Source organism: Haemaphysalis longicornis, unplaced genomic scaffold (assembly GCF_048455015.1).
Source record: "Haemaphysalis longicornis isolate Haplotype H1 unplaced genomic scaffold, Haemaphysalis longicornis Haplotype H1 scaffold_32, whole genome shotgun sequence".
In the NCBI taxonomy this organism is placed as follows: Eukaryota; Metazoa; Arthropoda; class Arachnida; order Ixodida; family Ixodidae; genus Haemaphysalis; species Haemaphysalis longicornis.
The window spans coordinates 2078178-2093962 of record NW_027526343.1 but is presented as its reverse complement, the minus strand read 5'-3'; positions in this window follow the sequence as shown (position 1 = coordinate 2093962).

Below are 15785 nucleotides of genomic sequence, written 5' to 3'. Positions count from 1 at the left end.
AACTTCGGAGGGCTTTCATCCGTTACTTTCATGATTCAGCGCTGGCTGGACACAGCTCTGGCAGAAAAACTTATGAGAAGTTATGTCGGACTGTCACGTGGCCGGGAATGAGGCAGGATGTGCTGCGGTACGCCAGGAGCTGTCACGTGTGTCAGACAGCGAAACCCCGCGTCGGTTGCCCGCCCGGATTGATGCAGTCTGTTGAGAGTAAGAGCCCCTGGCAAATCGTTGCTTGCGATATCATGGGGCCTTACCCCCGCAGCCCGCGTGGGAATTGTTATTTGTTTGTGGTGACGGACCATTTCACGAAGTGGGTAGAGCTGTTCCCGCTACGTACCGTCAATACACCGAATGTATGGAGGTGCCTAATGGAAGTGTTTTCGCGCTTTGGGTTCCCCGCACAGCTCATAACGGATAATGCTACGTATTTTACGAGCAAATTGTTTGAGGACAACTGCCGAGCTCTAGGCGTGAAACACAATCGTACGACCACCTATTACCCTCCGGCAAACATAACTGAGCGTGTGAATCGCAATCTCAAGGCGATGCTAATTGCTCATACGGAGCAACACAAGGATTGGGATGCTAAGCTGCCTGAGATTGCATTTGCCACTCGCACCACGGTGAATCGCTCAACCGGGTTTACGCCAGCTTATTTGAACTACGGTCGGGAAATGCCATTTCCTCTTGACAGGACACTTCCAGAAACGGAGGCGGGTTCTGGTCGGTCGCCCCATGCTGTGGCCGTCCGCCAGCGCCTGCGCGACGCGCTACAGGCTGCCCGGGAGCAGCTTGACGTTGCTCGTCTCCAGCAGGCGGAGCAGTACAACCGGTGTCGTCGAGATGTTCAGTTTGCGGTTGGCGACATGGTTCTCCGGCGCACTCATCCACTGAGCGATGCCTCACGCAAGTTTGCCGCGACGCTAGCCCCTAAATGGGAGGGCCCTTTTACCGTAAGCGAGAAGCTGTCTTCCATAACGTATCTTTTACGCCACAGCAGTACAGGTGAACATGCAGGCCCGGTTAATATTGCAGACCTTAAACAGTACCACGTGGACTGATCTGCTTTTGGCCGCAACGCCTCTTGTTTCTCAATGGCGTCTGTGCACCCGTCATGTTAACTTTCTATGGGATGTATCTAGAGTATTCTTTTTAGGCATTTTTTTTGTTTCGGATTACCTATTCTTGGCCCTGAATTTGATGATTGATCAGTACCACGTGATTGCGCTTCTTTATTTTTTTATTTTTCCCCCTGCTAGAATTGTGTTCTTTCCGGGCGTTAATTTTTGCTTCTTTCGCGTCCAGAATCCATTTTGGCATTCGCGTCCGGCTGCGCCCGCATTCACCGCCGACCCGTGTGGAGGACTTCCCCCACTGCCACATCCACATGCGCGTGGTGCATGACCCGGTGGCATTCTGAGTTCTTGAGTCCCTGGCCTTGGGGCTACCTTCTTGGCTCCAAGGCTCTTGCTCCTGGCCGTGCCTGCTTTCTACTCTCCACTGTGCTACCTTGGCGTGTGTGCTGTGGGTCTTGAACCGGACGTGTGGGTGGTGCTCTCGGTTCCACTCCGGCGCTGCGTACCTCTCGCCGGGAGGCCCTATCTGCTACCTCTGGTACTGTTGAACAGACCGTCATCGGTTCATGGGATTCCTCCAGTGGCGCCAGCGATCCAGCGGCGTCCATGGCTGTTCCTGGGCTGATTTGATCCTGTGGCTGCTGTCCTGAAGGATGTCCCGAGTTCCAAGATTGCTGTAGACATCTCTTTCGTGGACTGTGACGTCATCTCGGGGCTCCGATGCGGATGCTTCGAATTACTCTTTAAATGTTGGTTGCCTCGAGGACTGTGCGTCGGCCTTTTCTTCGGAGGGGGGGAGAGTGTGGCAATCCGGCAATAGTGGCGGTGGACAATCCCGCGCGATGGACATGTTCCGGCGGAGTATGAAGATGTGGCGCGAGATGAGATAGGATGGAACATGGCGGACTCGGCTGGGCTACGTGTGTGCAGCCGGATCGGCTGAGCAGTGGACCTTGGCGGAGCGGGACTCCAAGTAAAGGTGTGATCGAGGGGGCTCAGTGTCTTTCTGGGGAACCGCGGCCGGGTGCAAGAACCCCGGTACCACAAGGGGAACCGCCGAAAAAGAAGAACGAGAAGACAAATCTGCGAATAGGAGGGCGTGTACATTGCTCTCAGCCGGTGCACCAATGTTAACAACCTTTACCTCACCAAAGCTGACGGAGACTACCGATTCTACCACAGAGATAACATCGACAAGAACATGATGAACGAGTTTCGGCGCCTCGAAAACCACCGCCTACTCACCGTAACACAACAGCACTTGCATGCCTTTGCGACTGGTGTGGACCCGGACGCGGAATTCCCTCTGGCGCTAGTAAAAACCAGATCACTCAACATAACGGCAACACAATGGAACCACACGGAACCGCCACGATGCTTCGCATCCACATCAGGGTTCCCCATGGGAAGATGGTGTGATTTTTTAAGAATGAATACCACTGGGTGACACGTTCAATGTTGAATTTTCAAGAACGGATACTGCTGGGACTTCTTAACCTTTTCCACAGTAGCAGATGACGCTCCATCATCAGTATGGTCATCTACACAATCCGAAGAGTGGCACGCGCTCGCGCTGCACCCGCAGCGACTTCAATCAAAGCCCTCATAATAACATAAGGCATACTTTCCGCGTTCGCACTATGTCTTGGCAGCAGGAGGACATCGACGTCCCATTTGTAGTGCCGGAACCCGGAATCTCAAGACAAGGCCAACCTCATCGATGCGTGCAGACGCGCAAGCCTGTGAACAGACGCGACGCTTGCGACCTTGACCCCGCAATCTCCGTCCAGCAGCCGACCGCCATAAAACGGCTACTCCCACGACGCCAGACCCTCCCCTCGCGGCTGGACGGCAAAATAAACAAAGCAGAAGGGGAAGTACGATGGCAACCATCACTTTCGGCGTCCGAGGTGAGCCTGCTGCTTAAACTAGTCGATGCGCTTCAGCTACAGATAAAAACTCTAGATGACAAGGTATCTGACGAGACACTAGATGGCGGACCTCAGACGATAGAAAATACGGAAACAAGGTCGTCAACACGGCAGAGGCCCCGCGCTTCAAGTTGCAAGACGCTCTCGCGTCTGGACCTTCACGACCGCTGAGCTACCAGACTTTGACCAACAGTAAGTCCAAAGTCCCTTAAGCTTGAGCTAATTAAGCTTGATGGAAACCACAAAAACTCGCAGCGCTTTTGGATGAAGTTTTCATCGGCTATGCACAAAAGCGACGACGTGGCCACCGTAGAGACGCTTAGTTACCTGAACGCCCTCCCGACTGTACCTACCACATCTGCCATCTCGGAAATCCAGGCCAGCGAAGAGTGCTACAAGGATGCCGTTGACTTTGTAAGACAGGGCTCCGGTGGCAAAATGCTCGTCCTTCAAGGCCACCTTAGAAGACTGCTGCACTTGGAACCCATTTCGTTGTCTTCTAACGTAAATCCACTTCGACGAATGTACGTCCGGTACCGGTTCACATACGAAATATGAAGGCACTTGGCACCATACGTCGCCGTAACCAGTCGTGAGTATACTCATTACTACCGATTTGCACTCAAACTGACGAATGGGTACGCTGACGAGTGAGTGCATACCCAGATTTAAAAAGTGTGTGCAATGACGAGTGAGTACATACGTATGCAGAGTACTCCTGAGTACAGTATTCATCAGTATAAGTACTCAAGAGTACAGTACTTAAAATTACAGTATTCATCAGTATCAGTACGAATGAGTACAATAGTCATATGTACTGCATTTGCGAGTCCTTGCACTCGTGAGTACATGAAATTGTTGGTACAGTAGTGCGAAACAAGTTTTGGTCATGAACTCCAGTCCGGACGCATCCGTATGAGTCGCATTCATTTAGCGGTTCCGCTTGCCGCCGAACTCTCAAGGATGGTAAAATCATACAACGAAAACTGCCCCTTTCTCTTTTCCCGGTCCCTGTTTGGTGGTGCTAGCGTTTTCGGCGGTCACTCGCTAAAAGGCTGCGCGGTAAAAGGGAAAACCGAGGGGGTAACAGACGGGTGAGCAACGCGGCCGCAGCTGCTCTGCTCCTACGGAATCTGTTCATTACCGCCGTTATTTCGATTAAAAAACACGCGCCCTTGGAAAGCGTGGGTACTTCGTTGCACTTGCGCCATTCAAGTCGTTGTAAGCGGGAGACGATGGGAGCTGCTAATATTGCCTGCACTACCCGCACAATCATCAGTCTCTGGAGACGCACATCTCGCCCTATATAGAAGTTTCGTGAGCCGAACCGCTCATTTAAACAGTCGCCAATAATTTACGTTATTCTCGTCAAGTCGACTGCATCGTTTCAGCCACCAAAATTTTAGGCACCATTCCGCTGTGCGCAATGAAGGGAAAATTTTGGTGATGTACGTGCACCCATCTGGTTCAAAGCAGCAAGGTGCTTTACTAACACGTGATGAGAGAGAGATAAGGAGAGATAGAGAGAGAATGGTCTTCAATGATGCTGACGAGGTCTGTTCAGCACATTGCCTTCCATGCTACATCAGGTGAATAATAAAACGAATAAAAAAAGAAACACCGGCCAGAAATCAGTAGGCAGAGTTCAGTAGGTCATGGTAAAAATAAAAGTGGTAACACCCAGTGCAGAAAGGTTCGATCGCACTGGAGAAATGCTCGCTGTCAATTTCAGCAGAGTTCAGCCACCGCGGAGCGACTACACGTGGTCATGAGTTCAGTAGGTCAGGTTAAAAATACACGCAGTGGTAAACACGCAAGGGAGAAATGACCACTTTTAATTTAAGCACAGTTCAAAAAACCGCTGACCGACCACAAGCGATCATGTCACGTTGACAGCTAGCATAGCAGTCGTGGTGAACGCAGCCCCTAAATGTTCACTGGGACACCACGTACAGTTTGAGAGCGCAAAGGTGATGATTACGGTCCTGTAGTACATGTCGCATCAACGCTCGAGACTGTTAAATACTGAGAACTAGGCCTGAACTGCGAATGAGGCTTAGGAAGGCCTTCGTCGCACGTGAAGCCATCTTTGCACATGACCAATGTCGAAGCATCATTCGACGTAAGACACAAAGTGAGTAGCCTGCCCAAGGTCCTTATCAAGGAGTGTCTGGGATCATCATATTGTTTACACACACATAAGACATGGTGAATATCTTCGGGACAGTCGCAGGTTTACAGAAGGGTGAACTGGTCTGCTGAAGTTTGAAACGAAAAAGGCGAGTCTAGGCGACGCTCGGGCATATGCGGTATATTACGGCTGTTTTTTGGCTGCATCGTGTTTGGTGAGATTAGAGGGCGACTTGAAAGTACATTCCGTGTTAACAGAGTAGAGTGGGGTGTAGCGGAGTGATGGATCAGGCCGTCTTAAAAGCTGTACCTACCACGCAACACGACACGCAAGTTCGGCCACATCCTTCCTCGAAAAACGGTATTTCCCCAGTAAGCACTTGACGATTGTGAGCTTGGGAAGCTGGAACACCTGCTGTAGAATTACCCGAAAAAAATTACACCATCTTCCCGTGGGGAACCCTGATGAGGATGCGAAGCATCGTGGTGGTTACGTGTGCTTCCATTGTGTTGCCGTTATGTTGAGTGATCTGGTTTTTACTAGCGCCAGAGGGAATTCCGCGTCCGGGTCCACACCGGTGGCAAAGGCACGCAAGTGCTGTTGTGTTATGGTGAGTAGGCCGTGGTTCTCGAGGCGCCGAAACTCGTTCATCATGTTCTTGTCGATGTTGTCTCTGTGGTAGAATCGATAGTCTTCGTCAGCTTTGGTGAGGCAAAGGTTGTTGACATTGGTGCACCGGCTGAGAGCAACGTACACGCCCTCCTCTTCCCAGCTTTGTCTTGTCGTTCTTCTTCTTCTTCGGCGGTTCCCCTACGGGAAGATGACGACGGTTGTTCAACGCAAACCTATCTCGTGATGGATTCTTTGGTTGGCCTATCCCTAGGGGCATCCTGCCACAATCAGCAGCAGAGGCGCTGTGGACGGGGCTGGTTGAGCTGCAAGGGGCGTGGCGCTTCCCGCCACAGCTTTCCCACGGGAAATTCAGCATCCCCCTCTAAAGTTTTCAGTTCATCATTTCCGTTGACGTTCAGCTTCGCGTGCCTTCGTTGTATCAGTAGCTTCTTGACGTAGTTTGAATGAGTCAAGGACATAGGGCGCGTTCGTAGCCCTTGCTCCTTTCCCGGATTTGTAGCGTAGTGGGAAGAGCACCGCGTACCTCCCGTTGCGGCCAGAGAGTCGTGGGATCAAAACCGGGCGCCGCTAACTATTTATTTTTTTATAGTGTAGTATCACGGAGCTGTGGGTGTAAGGAGGAGAGTTGCGCATCCGCGGTGAGCCTGTGGACGGCGCCGCCATCAACGACGCAGAACCAGGCGAGCCTAAGAAATGCTCCGCATTTAGAACACTAATTTGCTGGTATCCATTGTAGTTCGACAAAATTGTAAGCCCTGATGGCTTGGTGATGTAAAAACCGAATGTCCCAGACTATCTGGTCAGTAGAAAGAGATCGAAGGCTTTGAAGGGCCACGTGGGTGACTGCATGCTGATGTGTTCAAGAGCATAACGGAGGGCGGCGATCTCAGTCACCATTGATGACGTCCTGTGACTGTGGTTATGGTAGTGCACGATGCAGGTATCCAAACACCAATCGTGGAAGATCCTTTTGTGACTGAGCCATTAGTATATATATATACATATATATATATATATATATATATATATATATATATATCTATATATATATATATATATATATATATATATATATATATATATGTTTATGGCCGGATTATGTACTGTCTAAAAGTTGTAGAGTGTGAAACTTCAGAGCTGGAGCGGGATCATTTGCTATTCGCGTCACTCCTGGCACGGCGGTGTGAACACTTACGGATGGGAGCAACCATAGCGGGTACGAAGGCAGAGATGGGATCTTGTAATGTGGCGGTAAAAGGTCATGAAGATCTGAAGCAGATGTCTCATCCAATGGATGGTGACGTTGTCTTGTGACACCGCAAACATGCACTAAGCAGTTCCTGTTGGCGCAGCGCTGTCGGCGTCAATTGTCTACATTCAATGATAGTTCCCTGAGTGGATGTTGTTTTTGGGACGCCGATACACCCCCAGAGTATGCACGCCGGCATGCTGTTCAAAGCCTTCAGATTTCCTGATGAGAGAGGAAACAAAGCAGGCATGTTGTACCGTAAAAGACATTCGCACGGAGCATCGTAGAGACGAAGAATCAAGCAAACTGTGCAGCCACCAGTGTTGCTGGAAAGCATTCGAAAGATTTTGAAAAATGACAACTTTTCTTTCAAACGGCGAGTATGGGGCGTCCATGTCAACAATCCGTCGAATGTGGCGCCGAGAAATTTGTCATTTGCGACAAAAGGTATTGGTATCCCATTGCCGTGAGCTCGTAGCGTGTGACGTCTAGCTTCGCGAAAGCGATGGCGGCTGATTTTGTTGCGGAGATTGCGAGTCCACGCACTGCGAGGAATTCTGATGTAGAATCTCTTGCCCGCTGAAGCCTACCACGAAGCACACGCCCGTCGCGACCGGACTACCATATGCAAATATCGTCGGCATGTAAGGAAGTCGCGATAGGTCGTGGGAAACATTTTTCAATTCCGATGAGGAAAATAATAAAAGCGCTGGGCTGAGTACTCCTCCTTGCTGAACGCGACGAGTTACGCTGTGCTTCGATGTGTCGCCATCAGAGGTGGTCATAAAGATGGTTCTGTCGCTAAGATAATTTTACAGCCAATCGTACATCCGACCACCAAACCTCATGAGTGCAATATTTGAAAGCTGATAGCGTCATGCGTGACAGTCATACACTGCTATAACGGTGTGACGGACTGCTTTTTCGCGCTTGACGAAATTAGCAAGGGCGATTACATTTTCAATACTGCTCCAGCCTTTGTGAAAACCGGACATTAGTTCCGAGTAAATATTTCTAGTACTTAGATCCCGATCTCGCCGCAGCAGCACCAATATTTCGATCAGCCTGCCTACGCAGCTCAAAAGCGCAATAGGTCGATACGATTTTATGTCTGAGGTATCCTTTCCTGGTTTCAATATAGGCACAATGCGAACAGCCTTCCAGCAGGGCTGCATACGACCGATCCTTCAGGATTGGTTGAAAATGTCCTGGAGAAATCTCTTTCCTGCTTCTCTCAGATTGGTCAGAGCTGTCTAAGTTTGGTCGTCTGGACCAGTGGAAGCGTACTTGTTAACTGCGGATAAAGCCTTGATGAGTTCTGGTATTCTAAACGGTGCATCCTTCAGGGGCGTGTGCTCGGATAGGCGTCCGTTATCCGGAAATGGAAGTGATGGAAGTGACGTTGATGTGGCCGCAATTTTTGCACAGAACATCTCAGCGATGTCTAAGCATGCGGGATTGGTACGAAATGAAATTGAATTAAATGGGTAGAGACACGTCGGTGGTGCGCGAATTCTTCTGACGAGGCACCATATTCGAGTGAGTGGTTTCCTGGGGTCCAGCTTTCAACAGAAAGATGTGCATTCACCTCCAGCCAATTTTCCCATGTGCCGTTGAATGCGCTTTTGCACTCGTCTGCACTCTCGCATGTCTTCATGTGCCAGTGTTTTACGTGCTCAACTTCCTGCTAGCCGGCGTATGGCACGAAGCCCTTCAAACTCTGCGTCAGCGACAGAAAATAACTTGGGTAATATAAAAGTCTTCGTGCTCGTTTTACGCGCATTAGACATCGTGCTTACGAAGTCGTCGTAGGACAACACTGAACTCAGGCGCTTTTGGACATTTGTGGTAAATACCTCCCAGTTTGGGAATCGCACCTCACGTTTTCTATAACTACCCGGAACACATTCCGTTGTTATGTAGGTAGAAAGGTGGTCGCTACCACGGGATTCAATGTCCACAGGACACGCCTTTGCAGAAAAAAATTGGTTCCTCGTTATTAAGTACAGTCGTATTGTACTGGTACCGATAAGTGCTGCGCTTTAGTTGTTGCTCAGTGGCTCCCCCATGACGGATGATGGGCGTTGAAATCACCAGTGAGTATATGCGAAGGCGGCGTAGCATGAAGGATACTCTTCTAACGGTCGCTGTCTTACACCTTTCATGGTGGCATACAGGCGGCAATCTGGGTGAAAGACAGACCTTCGATTTGCACAGTGGCTGCTACGTATTCGTTCTGTGGATTCGACGTCAAATCATGGTGTATAGTTGAAAGGTCATTTCCAAGAGCTAAAAGTACTCTTGTTTAAGGCACATCAGCATTGGGACGCAGTAAGGTGTATCCTGAAGGGCGTGCGTCTTCAGATAGACGTGATACCGAGATTGCGATCACAGGGACAATGTTCTTGTTTACAAATCTCCGGAAATATGGTAGTCGAGAGTGCAACCCACACGAAAAACACTGAAGAATTATGGCTGCATTTCGAATTTGTTGCATTGTAATAGTACAGACTGGAGACATAACCCATAGAGCCACTGAGTGAGGAATCGGCCGCAGAGTCGGTGATTGTGATAAGGACTTCAGCTTCTGGTTAGGAAAACAAGGCCAGGAATGTACGTATGGTCTGTGTCATAAAGAGAATTGAGGAGCTCAGTTTGGCCAAGTCTAGTTGATTGGAGGTTCCTGAGTGACCTCCTCTAACACATGCGCGATGTGGAGATTTTGGAAGACCGGCCTTACGAGTCTCTGTGGGAGTGTTAACAGCAGCTTGTTTTGCTGTAGGTGATTTTTGGGTTACGGCTCGGGATACAACTTACGGCAGAACTGGTGATGTATGCACAGTCATATCTGGCGGTGCCGCTCTACATGCGGCTTCGAGAGGAGGCTGTGGTGGTGTTGCTTGCATGTGGAGTTTCGCCGACTGCCCGCACTCCCTTCGAGGTAGAGGTGGTAAATGGTTGTCGACATCGACGGGCGTGTACCCATCTGGCAGTTTCGTATTCCTCCCCGGCGTATGTTTTCTCGTTGTGCCTCAGTGCAGCTGCACAGTCGCCTTGGCTGACTAATAATCAGTTTTCTTAGTCTACTTGACGCGTGTGATGGCATTCCCTTACGGGGTACTGGGGAGTTAACGTGCTACTTAGGATCCTTAGCACCACAAGCAGAACGATCATGGTTATTTGCCCATCAGGCGCAGCGCCAGTAAAATGTACATGCCGCAGCCGCGTGGCCGAAACATTGACATTTCGTGCACTGTCTTGGAGCGACATGATACCATGTGCAGCCTATAATGACGTGGTCCGGCGTAGTTGAAGTAGCGAACACAATAAGCACGCTTTGTGATTTTTGTCCTAATCTTCGGATAGAGCGAATAGCCACTTTCTCACGAAAAGCGTCAACGATTTCCGAGTCTGAAAGTTCATTGTCCACATGTGTAATTACACCTTATCCGCCACTTCTGGGGTGCCTCTCTTACGCGTGGACTTGGATATTTGGAATGCTAGTAATCTATAGCAGATGCTCCGTGAAAACCGTATTTCGAATATCAAAGGCTAGTAGGTTATATTGGTAATTTGGTAGTACTTGTAGCCCCCTACCAGGAGCCACAGACTCCAATGCGCTTTTAATGGCAACCGGATTGAAACTGGTGATGAGTTTTGAAGGGTCTGTTGGTTTATAATCACAATCAGACGACATTTTAGAGGATATGAAACAACGTTTCAGTCGGCGACTTGCTGACATTGTGAAGAGTTACGGGGGCGCTTTGGCGGGAGGGAGCAAAATTTGTCAGATTCCTCAGCGTCCAAGATGGTTTCACCCTCTACTGGTGTGGAAAGCGGCGCATGATTCCTCTTGTAGCTGCGGTTTTGCATCAGGCGACGTCTGATTTGAAGATACAGGGGTCATAACTTATCTTACTTGACATGGAGGTAATGGTGGCCCACTTGACTGGAAAATTCGGCTCGTAGGAGCGGAGACATCCGGTTGCACTGGAAGATTATGTAGAAGTGAAGCGGCAGCAATTACGGGCCGTGGATCGTGTCCAGCATCTGACGAATGACCGTGAGGCAGGCTAAGCAACAGGAATGTTGGCCTCACGCCTGCCGCGGGTTGCATAAGCAATGCTCACAATAGCGTCAGAGCAGGATTACATCTTGAAAAATCATCGTCATCATCATCATCACCAGCCTATCTACGCCCACTGCAGGGCAAAGGCCTCTCCCATTATTCTCCAATTACCTCGGTCCTGTGCCAACTGTGACCAATTTATCCCCGCAAACTTCTTGATCTCATCTGCCCATCTAACTTTCTGCCGCCCCCTGCAACGCTTGCCTTCTCTAGGGATCCACTCTGTTACCCTTAATGACCAGCGGTTCTCTTGCCTTCGCATTGCATGCCCTGCCCACGTCCATTTTTTCTTCTTAATTTCTACTAATATGTCTTTAACACCAGTTTGCTGCCTGACCGCCTCCGCTCTCTTCTTGTCCCTTAATGTTACACCTATCATTTTCCGCTCCATTGCCCGCTGAGTCGTTCTCAATTTAAGTTGAACCCTCTTAGTGAGCCTCCAAGTTTCTGCCCTGTAGGTGAGTACCGGTAAGATTCAGCTGTCATACACTTTCTTCTTCAAAGACAATGGTAGGCTGCTATTCATTATCTGAGAATGTCTGCCATATGCACCCCACCCCATTCTGATCCTTCTAATTATCTCTGCCTCATGGTTGGGATCTGGGGTCACAACTTGGCCTAAGCAGATATATTCGCTTACCACTTCCACTGCCTCGCCACCTATCTCAAACTGCTGCGCTGTCCCGAGGCTATTGATCATTACTTTAGTTTTCTGCATATTAATTTTCAGGCCCACGGTTCTACTCTGTTCGCCCAGTGCGGAAAGCATGCTTTGCAATTCGTCCCCCGAGTTACTTAGCAAGGCAACGTCATCAGCAAATCTCAGGTTACTGAGGTATTCTCCATTTACCCTTACTCCCACCTGTTCCCAATCCAACGTTCTGAATACTTCTTGTAAGCATGCTGTGAATAACATTAGAGAGATTGTGTCTCCTTGTCTGACACCCTTCCTTATAGGTATTTTACTGCTCTCCCTATGGAGGATGATGGTAGCTGTAGACCCATTCTAGATATCCTCTAGTATTCTTACATAATGCTGATCTACCCCCTGGTTCCGTAATGCCTGAATGACTGCTAGGGTTTCGACCGAGTCAAATGCTTTCTCATAATCTATGAAGGCTATATATAGGGGTTCAGTGTACTCAGCGCACTTCTCTATCACCTGATTGATCGTGTGAATATGGTCCATTGTTGAATAACCTTTACGGAACCCTGCTTGTACTTTAGGTTGACTGAAATCTAAGGTTGCAGAGATTCGGTTAGCGATTACCTTGGTAAATACCTTGTAGACGACTGACAGTAAGCTGATCGGCCTGTAAAATAGATTCGAGTAAAAAAATGAGAGCCGACGAAAGAGGCTGATGCGTCCCCTCTCCGCCGGATGAGGGCGCTACCGCCGTTATAAGCCGATTGCGCAAATTCTAAAAGGCGCATCGGTGGTGGCAAGGGGAACAACACTTCTGAAAACGCGGTTGGCGGTACTGGGGAGGAGCGCCGTAGCAGCGCTGAGATAGAGAGAGAGAGAGAGAGAGAGAGAGAGAAAGACTTTATTTATGGCCAGCAGGGAGTGGGAGGTCGGGATGCGCAGAGCCTCCACATCCCACCCACGTTCACGACGTCTTCGGGACTAGGCCCCGCCGGCTTCTGCGTGAGCGGTGCGCGAAAGGTACTCGGGAGTTCGTCTCTTTCCCCCCATCCCCCCGTCTGCGACTCGCTCCGCTTCTGCCTGGCGAGAGCAGCCTCGAGCTGCTGGAGCCGCTGAGTAAAGCGCCTTCACCGGAATGAAAACAAGGGGTGTTAGACATACAGTGCTTCGAATTAAGACGCATCTGCGATCTTTGTCGTTGAGTACACAAAGCGCTACGGAACAGTTGGACACTGCTTCAGTGGTAGCCAAGCACCTGCAGCTACTGAGTGCACTGCGGCCCGAAATCCTCTAGAAATGTTGCTGCAGCGCTCGACTGCGAGCGATAGCCGCTTCGTGCCCTCCCCCCTTCCCGCGTCTCTCAAACACGCGCGCGTACAAATTTTAGTGGCATACGTGTGCGCTCTTAACGAAATATTTATAACGAGGGGTTGCGCCGCTGTTTGCCCTATTTCGCGGGGGGGGGAAACGAGGGGGAGGGAAGGGAGGATATCCTTTTTGGCTTATCGCGGTGTCGCCGGTTTTCGTCTTGTGTTTTTCTATTGTTTTATGGGCCGGCACTACTGGCGAGGAGCACGGCTGCGCAATGCTCGCAGCATGGAGAACAGTGGCAGCAGTGTCTCTTTTCAGCTGGTTTTAAAGACGATAGTATTTCTTCGGCTACTTAAACGCCAACCTTTTAGCCTGTCTGTCTGGCTGTCTGTCTGCCTGTCACAAAGATAATTTATGATTTCAGTTTTATATCAGATCACACTGTAGGTGGGAATTGCAGGTGTCGCCGCCCATTAGATTTATGTACATATGTGTGCTCTCTACAACAGGTCAACTCTCTGTCCGGCGATTCAGCCCCTTGGCCAAAACGGAAAAGAATTCTTCAACGAGAGCTCTACATCGGCATGAGAGCTTCATATCATTCTCTAGCTAATAAATCTTGTGGCATACTTCATTATTGTGAAAATTCTTCAGCAAAAATAAAACATTAGGGATATTTGAAAACCAACATAACTGCGAAAGTGATATTCGCAATGTTCGTTTAGTGAAGAATAGACGTTGGTGCAATTATTGCGATCGCAAAAAAAGTATTAAAACCAATATTTCACCCCAAACACAAACCACTGGCACAGATTGCACTAGTGGTGCAAGATTGGAAAAATAGAAGAGCTGGCGCCCCTCTCCCTTCGTTGGAGGCCCGGTTCTTGCACCTCACATGGATTTTCAATCTTGCCTCAGCAAGTGTTTCTTGACTGGCAGGCCAGGACCGTTTTGTCGGCTGGAATTCACAACTGTCCCAATGTGGAGCGCGTCAGCACGTTCTAGCAGCCGCGGCAACGTGCTTCGGGAACTCGGCGTCTGTGGCGAGAACTCGGCGCCAGTGCTCCCCACTTCAGGCGTAAACGCACATGAACTAGCAAAAGAACAGCATACGAGAGATGGCGCCACAAGCGCAGGCAGACCGTTCCCGAAGGTCGGTTTGGCAGACGTGGAACGCTCCGCACGAGGCGCACGCTCGCGTGCGCTCGTGTATTTTCTTGGTATTTATATGAGGTCTTGACGGGCCGCAAGCCCAGGCCTGGAGACGCCGGACGGTCTTCACGAGACGCATGGTCATGTGCGCATCGTTCGCGTTACTTGGCCGGGGCTAAACAAGATTTTCGTCTTACGCTACCATTTCAATGAGCAGATTCGCAGCCACTTTTTCTGTTGAATAATGGCCTCAATGTAGCCATTAAAGAAGATCTTTTATTTCATTGAAGTGTAGTTTTGCCATTTCTATCCCGTTAGGTTAACGGAACAGCATTAGGTAAACTGAACAGCGGCCACTAACTGCTTCACACGTTGGAATTCATACTATAAAGGACAAGATAATGCAGGACTAGCGAGTACTCCGGTCGGCTCTCCTGTTTACCGTCATCTTGACAGGCCGTAAATACACTAGTCTGTGGCGCACTGAATACTATATTTTATTAGGCCTATTCGAGGACTAAGCAGGCAAAACTCAGAAAACTGTGCCAACAAGGCCAGATTGTATAGCGCATCAAAATAATTTATTGTCACGTGACAAACAGCTATTTTGGTGCGTCCTCAACTAGCAATGCCCAGAGGTTGTCCAGTAGCCAAGAAGGTAGGTAGCGTTGCGATATTTATGGGGAAACGGCGGCACTTTCCAATAACAGCAATTCAGAATAACATTGGTGCCGATGGATTACGCCGTTCGATTAATCTGTGTTACCGACTTAAATTTCCTGAAGCGTGTCGACCCCCCATTTTGGTCCAGCTACGTTGCAACATTGTGTTAACATGCTTTGCGTTAACATTACAATTCAACTTTGCGTTATCGTGTACTGTTATCTTTGACACGACTTTTACACACACGGCTTAGTTAAACAGAGCGTTTTCACTCCTTAGTGCCGTGGAAAAGGGAGGTGGAGGTGTGGCGTCGGGTGTCCGGTGCGAGATGCTCGGTGACCTACACCCATGAGATCCCACGTTTCCACTGGTTTATATTGGCGTAAATTGCAAAACCATTATTCGGTAATCAGCCGCCGAGATTATGCAGCCGATGAACGTAAGGTGTTGTGCTGCAGAATTGTCTTCTTTAGCTTTATCTACATCCTACGTAATAATTACAATATTGTGCGGGCCATGAATTAGTTCACTAAGTGGTCGCTAAACTCTTTTTCTTTGCGGAACGTTTCTTGTGCGTTGCGCTCATGCTCCGAGCGGGCGCCACGAAACCGGCTGGCGATGTTCGCTCTTGCGTCCCTCTTCTGAACGCCTGAGAGACACCTGAACGCGATGGCACGTGAGTAGGCAACAGGTGCACACCAGTCGCACAGAATGTTTTTTTATAGAGAGGTTGTGGCGTGCTCATGTCTGCTGGCCGATGTGATTCGCGCCGCGCCGTAAGGCGAACAAACAGAAGCGATGAAAGCGACGCATTAAGCGCGGTATGAAGCTTCCGACGTCAACAGCGCATTCATTATAGGTACA